Below are 11,532 nucleotides of genomic sequence, written 5' to 3' on the forward strand. Positions count from 1 at the left end.
CTATTGCCACTGTCACAGGATTCCAGTTCCTGCTATTACCTTCGCCCCGGGAACACTGCTCCTGCTGTTGCCACCCCCACGGGAACCCTATTCCTGCTATTGCCACCCCCACGGGAACCCTGTTCCAGCTATTACCACCGCCATGGGAACACTATTCCTGCTATTACCACCGCCACGGGAACTCTGTTCCTGCTCTTGCCAATGCCATGGGAACCCTGTTCCTGCTAATGCCACTGCCCCGGGAACCCTGTTCCTGCTATTGCCATCGCCACGGGAACCATGTTCCTGCAATTGCCACCGTCATGGGAACCCTGTTCCTGCTATTGCCATGGCCACGGGAACCATGTTCCTGCTTTTGCCATCATCATGGGAACGCTGTTCCTGCTATTGCTACCCCCATGGGAACCCTGTTCCTGCTATTGCAACCGCTACGGGAACCCTGTTCCTGCTATGGCCACCCCCCACGGGAACACTGATCCTGCTATTGTCACATCCACGGGAACCCTGTTCCTGCTATTGCCATCGCCACAGTAACATTGACCCTGCTATTGCCACCGCTACGATAAATCCTATTCCAGCTATTGCCTTCATCACGGGAACACTGTTCCTGCTATTACCACTGCCATGGGAACCCTGTTTCTCGTTTTGCCACCGTCATGGGAACCCGGTTCCTGCGAATACCACCACCATGGGAACACTGATCCTGCTGTTGCCACCACCATGGGAACCCTGTTCCTGCTATTGCCACCCCCATGGGAACCCTGTTCCTGCTATTGCCACCCCCACAGGAACCCTGTTCCTGCCATTGCCACCATCACGGGAACCCTGTTCCTGCTAATGCCATCGCCACGGGAACACTGTTCCTGCTATTGCAAACACCATGGGAACCCTGTTCCTGCTAGTGCCACCGTCAGGGGAACACTGATCCTGCTATTGCTATCACCACGGGAATCCTGTTTCTGCTATTTCCACTCCCCACGGGAACCCTGTTCCTGCTATTGCCACTCCCCACAGGAACCCTATTACTGCTATTTCCACTCCCACGGGAACCCTGTTTCTGCTATTTCCACTCCCCACGGGAACCCTGTTCCTGCTAATGCCACTCCCCACGGGAACCCTGTTTCTCCTATTTCCACTCCCCACGGGAACCCTGTTCCTGCTATTGCCACCACCACGGGAATACTGTTCATGCTATTGCCAACGTCACGGGAACCCTGTTCCTGCCAATGCCTCTGCCACGGGAACACAGTTCCTGCGATTGACACTGCCACGGGAACACTGTTTCTGCTATTGCCAATGTCATGGGAACCCTGTTCCTCATTTTTCCACCGTCATGGGAACCTGGTTCCTGCTATTGCCACCACCATGGGAACTCTGTTCCTGCTATTGCCTCCGCCACGGGATCACTGTTCCTGCTATTGCCCTCTGCCAGGGGAACCCTGTTCCTGCTATTGCCAGCGCCACGGGAACACTGATCCTGCTATTGTCACATCCACGGGAACCCTGTTCCTGCTATTGCCCTCTGCCACGGGAACCCTGTTCCTGCTATTGCCACCCCCATGGGAACCCTCTTTCTGCTATTGCCACATCCACAGGAACCCTGTTCCTGGTATTGCCACCCCCACGGGAACCCTGTTACTGCTATTGCTAATGCCACGGGAACCCTGTTCCAGCTATTGTCACCGTCACGGGAACCCTGTTCCTGCTGTTGCCATCGCCACGGGAACACTGATTCTGCTATTGCCATCGCAACGGGAACCCTGTTCCTGCTATTGCCACCGTCATGGGAACCTGGTTCCTGCTATTGCCTCCGCCACGGGATTTCTGTTCCTGGTATTACCACTGCCATGGGAACCCTGTTCCTGCAATTTCCACCCCCATGGGAACCCTGTTCCTGCTCTTGCCACCGTCACGGGAATCCTGTTCCTGTTATTACCATCGCCACGGGAACACTGGCCCTGCTGTTGCCACCCCCACGGTAACCCTGTTCATGCTATTGCCACACCCACGGGAACCCTGTTCTTGCTATTGCCACTGCCACGGGAAGCCTGTTCCTGCTAATACCATCGCCACGGGAACTCTGATCCTGCTATTGCCACTCCTACTGGAACCCTGTTCCTGCTATTGCCACCACCACGGGAACCCGGTTTCTGCTAATACCTCTGCCACGGGAACACAGTTCCTACTATTACCACTGCCACGGGAACCCTGTTCCTGGTATTGCCACCCCCACGGGAACCCTGTTCCTGCTATTGCCCCCTGCCACAGGAACCCTGTTCCTGCTATTGCCATGGCCACGGGAACCCTGTTCCTGCTAATGCCATCGCCACGGGAACACTGATCCTGCTATTGCCGCTCCTACGGGAACCCTGTTCCTGCTAATGCCTCTTCCACGGGAACACAGTTCCTGCTATTGCCACCGTCACGGGAACCCTGTTCCTCCTATTGCCACCATCATAGTAACACTGTTCCTGCTATTGCCACCACCACGGGAACCCGGTTCCTGCTATTGCTACCACCAAGGGAACCCCGTTCCTGCTATTGCCTCCGCCATGGGAACACTGTTCCTGGTATTGCCACCGTCACGGGAAACCTGTTCCTGCTATTGCCACTGTCATGGGAACCCTGTTCCTGCTATTGCCACTGTCACAGGAACCCTGTTCCTGCTATTGCCACTGTCACAGGAACCCTGTTCCTACTATTACCACTGCCACGGGAACCCTGTTCCTGCTATTGCCACCGTCACGGGAACCCTGTTCCTTGCTATTGCCACTGTCACAGGAACCCTGTTCCTGCTATTGCCACTGTCACAGGAACCCTGTTCCTACTATTACCACTGCCACGGGAACCCTGTTCCTGCTATTGCCACCGTCACGGGAACCCTGTTCCTGCTAATACCATCGCCACGGGAACTCTGATCCTGCTATTGCCACTCCTACTGGAACCCTGTTCCTGCTATTGCCACCACCACGGGAACCCGGTTTCTGCTAATACCTCTGCCACGGGAACACAGTTCCTACTATTACCACCCCCACGGGAACCCTGTTCCTGCTATTGCCCCCTGCCACAGGAACCCTGTTCCTGCTATTGCCATGGCCACGGGAACCCTGTTCCTGCTAATGCCATCGCCACGGGAACACTGATCCTGCTATTGCCGCTCCTACGGGAACCCTGTTCCTGCTAATGCCTCTTCCACGGGAACACAGTTCCTGCTATTGCCACCGTCACGGGAACCCTGTTCCTCCTATTGCCACCATCATAGTAACACTGTTCCTGCTATTGCCACCACCACGGGAACCCGGTTCCTGCTATTGCTACCACCAAGGGAACCCCGTTCCTGCTATTGCCTCCGCCATGGGAACACTGTTCCTGGTATTGCCACCGCCACGGGAAACCTGTTCCTGCTATTGCCACTGTCATGGGAACCCTGTTCCTTGCTATTGCCACTGTCACAGGAACCCTGTTCCTGCTATTGCCACTGTCACAGGAACCCTGTTCCTACTATTACCACTGCCACGGGAACCCTGTTCCTGCTATTGCCACCACCACGGTTATCCTGTTCCTGTTATTGCTTCCCCCATGGCAACCATGTTCCTGCTATTGCCACCATCACGGGAACCCGGTTTCTGCTAATACCTCTGCCACGGGAACACAGTTCCTACTATTACCACTGCCACGGGAACACTGTTCCTGCTATTGCCACCACCACGGTTATCCTGTTCCTGTTATTGCTTCCCCCATGGCAACCATGTTCCTGCTATTGCCACCATCACGGGAACAATGTTCCTGCTATTGCCATGGCCACGGGAACACTGTTCCTGCTTTTGCCATCACCATGGGAACGCTGTTCCTGCTATTGCTACCCCCATGGGAACTCTGTTCCTGCTATTGCCACTGTCACGGGAACCCTGATCCTGCTATTGCCACTCCTGCGGGAACCCAGTTCCTGCTATTGCCACTGCTACGGGAACCCTGTTCCTGCTATTGCCTCCGCCACAGGAACACTGTTCCTGCTATTACCACCGCCATGGGAACACTGTTCCTGCTATTACCACCGCCATGGGAACACTGTTCCTGCTATTGCCACCGTCATGGGAACACTGTTCCTCGTTTTGCCACCGTCATGGGAACCCGGTTCCTGCTATTGCCTCCACCACGGGAACACTGTTCCTGCTATTGCAACCACCATGGGAACCCTGTTCCTGCTATTGCCACCGTCAGGGGACCCCTTTTCCTGCTATTGCCAGCGCCACGGGAACACTGATCCTGCTGTTGCCACCCCCACGGGAACCCTCTTCCTGCTATTGCCATTGCCACGGGAACTCTGTTCCTGCTATTGCTACACCCACGGGATCCCTGTTCCTCCTATTACACTCTGCCTTGGGAACACAGTTCCTGCTATTGCCACCATCACAGGAAACCTGTTCCTGCTATTGCAACCATCATGAGACCCCTTTTCTTGCTATTGCCACCCCCACGGGTACCCTGTTCCTGCTATAGCCATCGCCATGGGAACCCTGTTCCTGGTATTGCCACCCCCACGGGAACCCTGTTCCTGCTATTGCCCCCTGCCACAGGAACCCTGTCCCTGCTACTGCCATTGCCACGGGAACACTGATCCTGCTATTGCCGCTCCTACGGGAACCCCGTTCCTGCTAATGACTCTTCCACGGGAACACAGTTCCTGCTATTACCACTACCACGGGAACACAGTTCCTGCTATTGCCACCGTCACGGGAACCCTGTTCCTCCTATTGCCACCATCATAGTAACACTGTTCCTGCTATTGCCACCACCATGGGAACCCGGTTCCTGCTATTGCTACCACCAAGGGAACCCCGTTCCTGCTATTGCCTCCGCCATGGGAACCCTGTTCCTCCTATTGCCACCATCATAGTAACACTGTTCCTGCTATTGCCACCACCACGGGAACCCGGTTCCTGCTATTGCTACCACCAAGGGAACCCCGTTCCTGCTATTGCCTCCGCCATGGGAACACTGTTCCTGGTATTGCCACCTTCACGGGAAACCTGTTCCTGCTATGGCCACTGTCATGGGAACCCTGTTCCTTGCTATTGCCACTGTCACAGGAACCCTGTTGCTGCTATTGCCACTGTCATGGGAACCCTGTTCCTGCTATTTCCACCCCCATGGGAACCCTGTTCCTGCTATTGCCACCGTCACGGGAATCCTGTTCCTGCTATTGCCACCGTGACGGGGACACTGATCCTGCTATTGCCACTCCTGCGGGAACCCAGTTCCTGCTATTACCTTCGCCCCGGGAACACTGATCCTGCTGTTGCCACCCCCACGGGAACCCTGTTCCAGCTATTACCACCGCCATGGGAACACTATTCCTGCTATTACCACCGCCACGGGAACCCTGTTCCTGCTCTTGCCAATGTCATGGGAATCCTGTTCCTGCTAATGCCACTGCCCCGGGAACCCTGTTCCTGCTATTGCCACCGCCACGGGAACCATGTTCCTGCAATTGCCACCGTCATGGGAACCCTGTTCCTGCTATTGCCATGGCCACGGGAACCATGTTCCTGCTTTTGCCATCGCAATGGGAACGCTGTTCCTGCTATTGCTACCCCCATGGGAACCCTGTTCCTGCTATTGCAACCGCCACGGGAACCCTGTTCCTGCTAATGCCATCGCCACGGGAACTCTGATCCTGCTATTGCCACTTCTACTGGAACCCTGTTCCTGCTATTGCCACCACCACGGGAACCCGGTTTCTGCTAATACCTCTGCCACGGGAACACAGTTCCTACTATTACCACTGCCACGGGAACACTGTTCCTGCTATTGCCACCACCACGGTTATCCTGTTCCTGTTATTGCTTCCCCCATGGCAACCATGTTCCTGCTATTGCCACCATCACGGGAACAATGTTCCTGCTATTGCCATGGCCACGGGAACACTGTTCCTGCTTTTGCCATCATCATGGGAACGCTGTTCCTGCTATTGCTACCCCCATGGGAACTCTGTTCCTGCTATTGCCACTGTCACGGGAACCCTGTTCCTGCTATGGCCACTCCCCACGGGAACATTGATCCTGCTATTGCCACCGCCACAAGAACACTGTTCCTGCTATTACCACCGCCATGGGAACACTGTTCCTGCTATTACCACCGCCATGGGAACACTGTTCCTGCTATTGCCACCGTCATGGGAACCCTGTTCCTCGTTTTGCCACCGTCATGGGAACCCGGTTCCTGCTATTGCCTCCACCATGGGAACCCTGTTCCTGCTATTGCCACCGTCAGGGGACCCCTTTTCCTGCTATTGCCAGCGCCACGGGAACACTGATCCTGCTGTTGCCACCCCCACGGGATCCCTCTTCCTGCTATAGCCATTGCCACGGGAACTCTGTTCCTGCTATTGCTACACCCACGGGATCCCTGTTCCTCCTATTACCCTCTGCCTTGGGAACACAGTTCCTGCTATTGCCACCATCACAGGAAACCTGTTCCTGCTATTGCAACCGTCATGGGACCCCTTTTCCTGCTATTGCCACCCCCACGGGAACCCTGTTCCTGCTATTGCCACCTGCCACAGGAACCCTGTTCCTGCTATTGCCATCGCCACGGGAACCCTGTTCCTGCTAATGCCATCGCCACGGGAACACTGATCCTGGTATTGCCGCTCCTACGGGAACCCTGTTCCTGCTAATGCCTCTTCCACGGGAACACAGTTCCTGCTATTACCACTACCATGGGAACACTGTTCCTGCTATTGCCACCGTCACGGGAACCCTGTTCCTCCTATTGCCACCATCATAGTAACACTGTTCCTGCTATTGCCACCACCACGGGAACCCGGTTCCTGCTATTGCTACCACCAAGGGAACCCCGTTCCTGCTATTGCCTCCGCCATGGGAACACTGTTCCTGGTATTGCCACCGTCACGGGAAACCTGTTCCTGCTATTGCCACCGTCACGGGAACCCTGTTCCTCCTATTGCCACCATCATAGTAACACTGTTCCTGCTATTGCCACCACCACGGGAACCCGGTTCCTGCTATTGCTACCACCAAGGGAACCCCGTTCCTGCTATTGCCTCCGCCATGGGAACACTGTTCCTGGTATTGCCACCGTCACGGGAAACCTGTTCCTGCTATTGCCACTGTCATGGGAACCCTGTTCCTGCTATTGCCACTGTCACGGGAACCCTGTTCCTGCTATTGCCACTGTCATGGGAACCCTGTTCCTGCTATTTCCACCCCCATGGGAACCCTGTTCCTGCTATTGCCACCGTCACGGGAATCCTATTCCTGCTATTGCCACCGTGACGGGAACACTGATCCTGCTATTGCCACTCCTGCGGGAACCCAGTTCCTGCTATTACCTTTGCCCCGGGGACACTGATCCTGCTGTTGCCACCCCCACGGGAACCCTGTTCCTGCTATTGCCACCCCCACGGGAACCCTGTTCCAGCTATTACCACCGCCATGGGAACACTATTCCTGCTCTTGCCAATGTCAATGGGAACCCTGTTCCTGCTAATGCCACTGCCCCGGGAACCCTGTTCCTGCTATTGCCATCGCCACGGGAACCATGTTCCTGCAATTGCCATCGTCATGGGAACCCTGTTCCTGCTATTGCCATCGGCATGGGAACGCTGTTCCTGCTATTGTTACCCCCATGGGAACCCTGTTCCTGCTATTGCAACCGCTACGGGAACCCTGTTCCTTCTATGGCCACCCCCCACGGGAACCCTGTTCCTGCTATTGCCATCGCCATGGGAACCCTGTTCCTGCTATTGCCATCACCACAGTAACATTGACCCTGCTATTGCCACCGGTACGATAAATCCTATTCCAGCAATTGCCTTCATCACGGGAACACTGTTCCTGCTATTACCACTGCCATGGGAACCCTGTTTCTCATTTTGCCACCGTCATGGGAACCCGGTTCCTGCGAATACCACCACCATGGGAACACTGATCCTGCTGTTGCCACCACCATGGGAACCCTGTTCCTGCTATTGCCACCCCCACGGGAACCCTGTTCCTGCTATTGCCACCCCCACGGGAACCCTGTTCCTGCCATTGCCACCATCACGGGAACCCTGTTCCTGCTAATGCCATCGCCACGGGAACACTGTTCCTGCTATTGCAAACACCATGGGAACACTGTTCCTGCTATTGCCACCGTCAGGGGACCCCTTTTCCTCCTATTGCCACCGCCACGGGAACACTGATCCTGCTATTGCCATCGCCAAGGGAACCCTGTTCCTGGTATTGCCACTGCCACGGGAACACTGTTCCTGCTATTGCCACCGTCACGGTAACCCTGTTCCTGCTATTGCCACTGTCACGGAAATCTGTTCCTGCTATTGCCACCGTCACGGGAACACTGTTCCAGTTATTGCCATCGCCACGGGAACCCTGTTCCTGCTATTGCCACCCCCATGGGATCGCTGTTCCTGCTATTGCCTCCACCCCCACAGGAACCCTGTTACTGCTATTGTCGCCACCCCCACAGGAACCCTGTTACTGCTATTGTCGCCACCCCCACAGGAACCCTGTTACTGCTATTACCGCCGCCATGGGAACCCTGTTCCTGCTATTTTTGCCACCCCCATGGTAACCCTGTTCCTGCTATTGTCGCCACCCCCACAGGAACCCTGTTACTGCTATTGTCGCCTCCCCCATGGGAACCCTGTTCCTGCTATTATCGCCACCCCCACAGGAACCCTGTTACTGCCATTGTCACCACCCCCACGGGAACCCTGTTCCTGCTGTTGTCGCCACCCCCACAGGAACCCTATTCCTGCTATTACCGCCGCCATGGGAACCCTGTTCCTGCTATTGTCACCACCCCCACGGGAACCCTGTTCCTGCTATTGTCACCACCCCCACGGGAACCCTGTTCCAGCTATTATCGCCACCCCCATGGGAACCCTGCTCCTGCTATTGCCACCGTCACGGGAACCCTGTTCCTGCTCTTCCCACCCCAACGGGTACCGTGTTCCTGCTATTGTCGCCACCCCCACGGGAACCCTGTTCCAGCTATTATCGCCACCCCCATGGGAACCCTGCTCCTGCTATTGCCACCGTCACGGGAACCCTGTTCCTGTTATTGCCACGCCCATGGGAACCCTGTTCCTGTTATTGCCAACTCCACGGGAACCCTGTTCCTGCTATTGTCGCCACCCCCACGGGAACCCTGTTCCTGCTATTGCCACCACCCCCACGGGAACCCTGTTCCTGCTATTATTGCCACCACGGGAACCCTGTTCCTGCTATTGTCGCCACCCCCACGGGAACCCTGTTCCTGCTATTATTGCCACCACGGGAACCCTGTTCCTGCTATTGTCGCCACCCCCACGGGAACCCTGTTCCTGCTATTATTGCCACCACGGGAACCCTGTTCCTGCTATTGCCACCACCCCCACGGGAACCCTGTTCCTGCTATTATTGCCACCACGGGAACCCTGTTCCTGCTATTGCCACCACCCCCACTAGAACCCTGTTCCTGCTATTGCCGCCGTCACGGGAACCTTGTTCCTGCTATTGCTACCCGCATGGGAACCCTGTTCCTGCTATTGCCACCGTCACGGGAACCCTGTTCCTGCTATTGCCACCACCACGGGAATCATGTTCTTGCTGTTGCCACCGCCACAGGAACTATGTTCCTGCTTTTGCCGCCACTGTCACGGGAATCCTGTTCCTGCTGTTCCCACCACCATAGCTTTTGCGATGTCCAGTCTTCCAACTGTTTCTTGACATCATGTTGAGTAAATCGAATTGGATGAAAACTGGTTTCTGTGATGTTGGGGATCACTGGAGGAAACCGCTGAATGGATTATCCATTCGACGAATCTGACTGACATTGTACGCTTCCGTCATATCTTTGATATTGATGTGCTCCCTCATCATTGAAGATAGGAATATTTATGGAGCCACCTTCTGTATTGAGTTATTTTATTTTCTACCACCATTCATGACTAAATGTGCCAAGACTGCACAGCTTTTCCCTGAAATGTTGGGTGTGAAATTACTTAGCTCTGTCTATCATTTGTTGCTTCTGCTTTTTGGCATGCAAGTAGTCCTATTTTGTAGCTTCACCAGGTTGACACCTCATGTTTAGATATCCCTGGTGCTGCTAATGGCATGCCCTCCTGCATTCTTCATTAAAGAAATAGGAGTAGGCCATGTGACCCCTCTTGCCCACACTGCCATTCAATAAGGTCATACTGTTCTGATTTCCTATCTATCCCTGATAACCACTGACTCCCTTATTAATCAAGAATCTGTCTCCTTCACCTTAAAAATAGTCAATGATCCTAGCTCCACCTCTCACTGGGTAAGAATTCCAATGTCAAATAACCTTCCAAAAGGAAAAAAAGCTCAGCAATATTCATCTTAAATGGTAGATACCTTATTTTTAACCAAATCCCTTGGACGTACTCTCTCCCACAGGGGAGTATCCTTTCAATATCCACTCTGTCATATCCCCCTTGCATCTTATATAATTCAATATTCTTATTCTTCTATGTTCTAATGTATACAGTGCTAACCTTTACAATATTTCCTCATGAGATAGCATCACTCCTCATCCCAAGTATGAGTTGGGTGAACAATCACCTTCAGATAGCAGTGGTTACACAAGAGTGAGTAGCGTACTTGAAATATTCTGTCTTTGAGGTAGCATAACTGAATGTTCTGGTTGTAAGTTTGCTCACTGAGCTGGAAGGTTCGTTTGCAGATGTTTCATTACTGTACTAAATAACATCATCAGTGAGCCTCCGGTGAAGCGCTGGTATTATGTCCTGCTTTCTACTTTTGTGTTCATGTTTCCTTGGATTGGTGATGTCACTTCCTGTGGTGACATCATTTCCTGTGTTGGTGATGTCATTTCTTGTTCTTTTTCACAGAGGGTGATAGATGGGATCCAAATCGATGTGTTTGTTGATAGAGTTCCAGTTGGAATGCCATGCTTCAGGGAATTCTTATTTGTGTGTCAGTTTGGCTTGTCCTAGGATGGATGTGTTGTCCTAGTCGAAGTGGTGTCCTTCCTCATCTATATGTAAGGATACTAATGATACTGAGTCATGTCTTTTTATGGCTAGTTGACGTTTATATATCATGGTGGCTAGTTTTATGCCTGTTTGTCCAATGTAGTGTATATTACAGTTCTTGCAAGGTATTTTGTAAATGACATTGTTTTTTCTTGTTGTCTGTATAGGGTCTTTTAATTTCATTAGCTGCTGTTTTAGTGTGTTGGTGGGTTTGAGGGCTACCATGATGCCCAAGAAAAAGAACAGGAAATGACATCACAACAAAGGAAATGGCCACAGCACAGGAAATGGCATCAACGACCCAAGGAAACCTGAACACATAAATAGAAAGGAGGCCATAACACCAGCGCTTCACCAGAGACTCACTGATGATGTTACCTAGTATGGTGACAAGTTGTCTGAAAACAAACCTTCCAGCTCAGCGAACTTACTTCCATCCAATACCTCAATCTGAGCTACAAACTCGATAACTGACTGTGCTCCAAAAATTAAGCAAATAA

This window comes from Chiloscyllium plagiosum, unplaced genomic scaffold (genome assembly GCF_037043375.1).
Source record: "Chiloscyllium plagiosum isolate Xiang-an unplaced genomic scaffold, Cpla_swu_hap1 HiC_scaffold_14, whole genome shotgun sequence".
Classification (NCBI taxonomy): Eukaryota; Metazoa; Chordata; class Chondrichthyes; order Orectolobiformes; family Hemiscylliidae; genus Chiloscyllium; species Chiloscyllium plagiosum.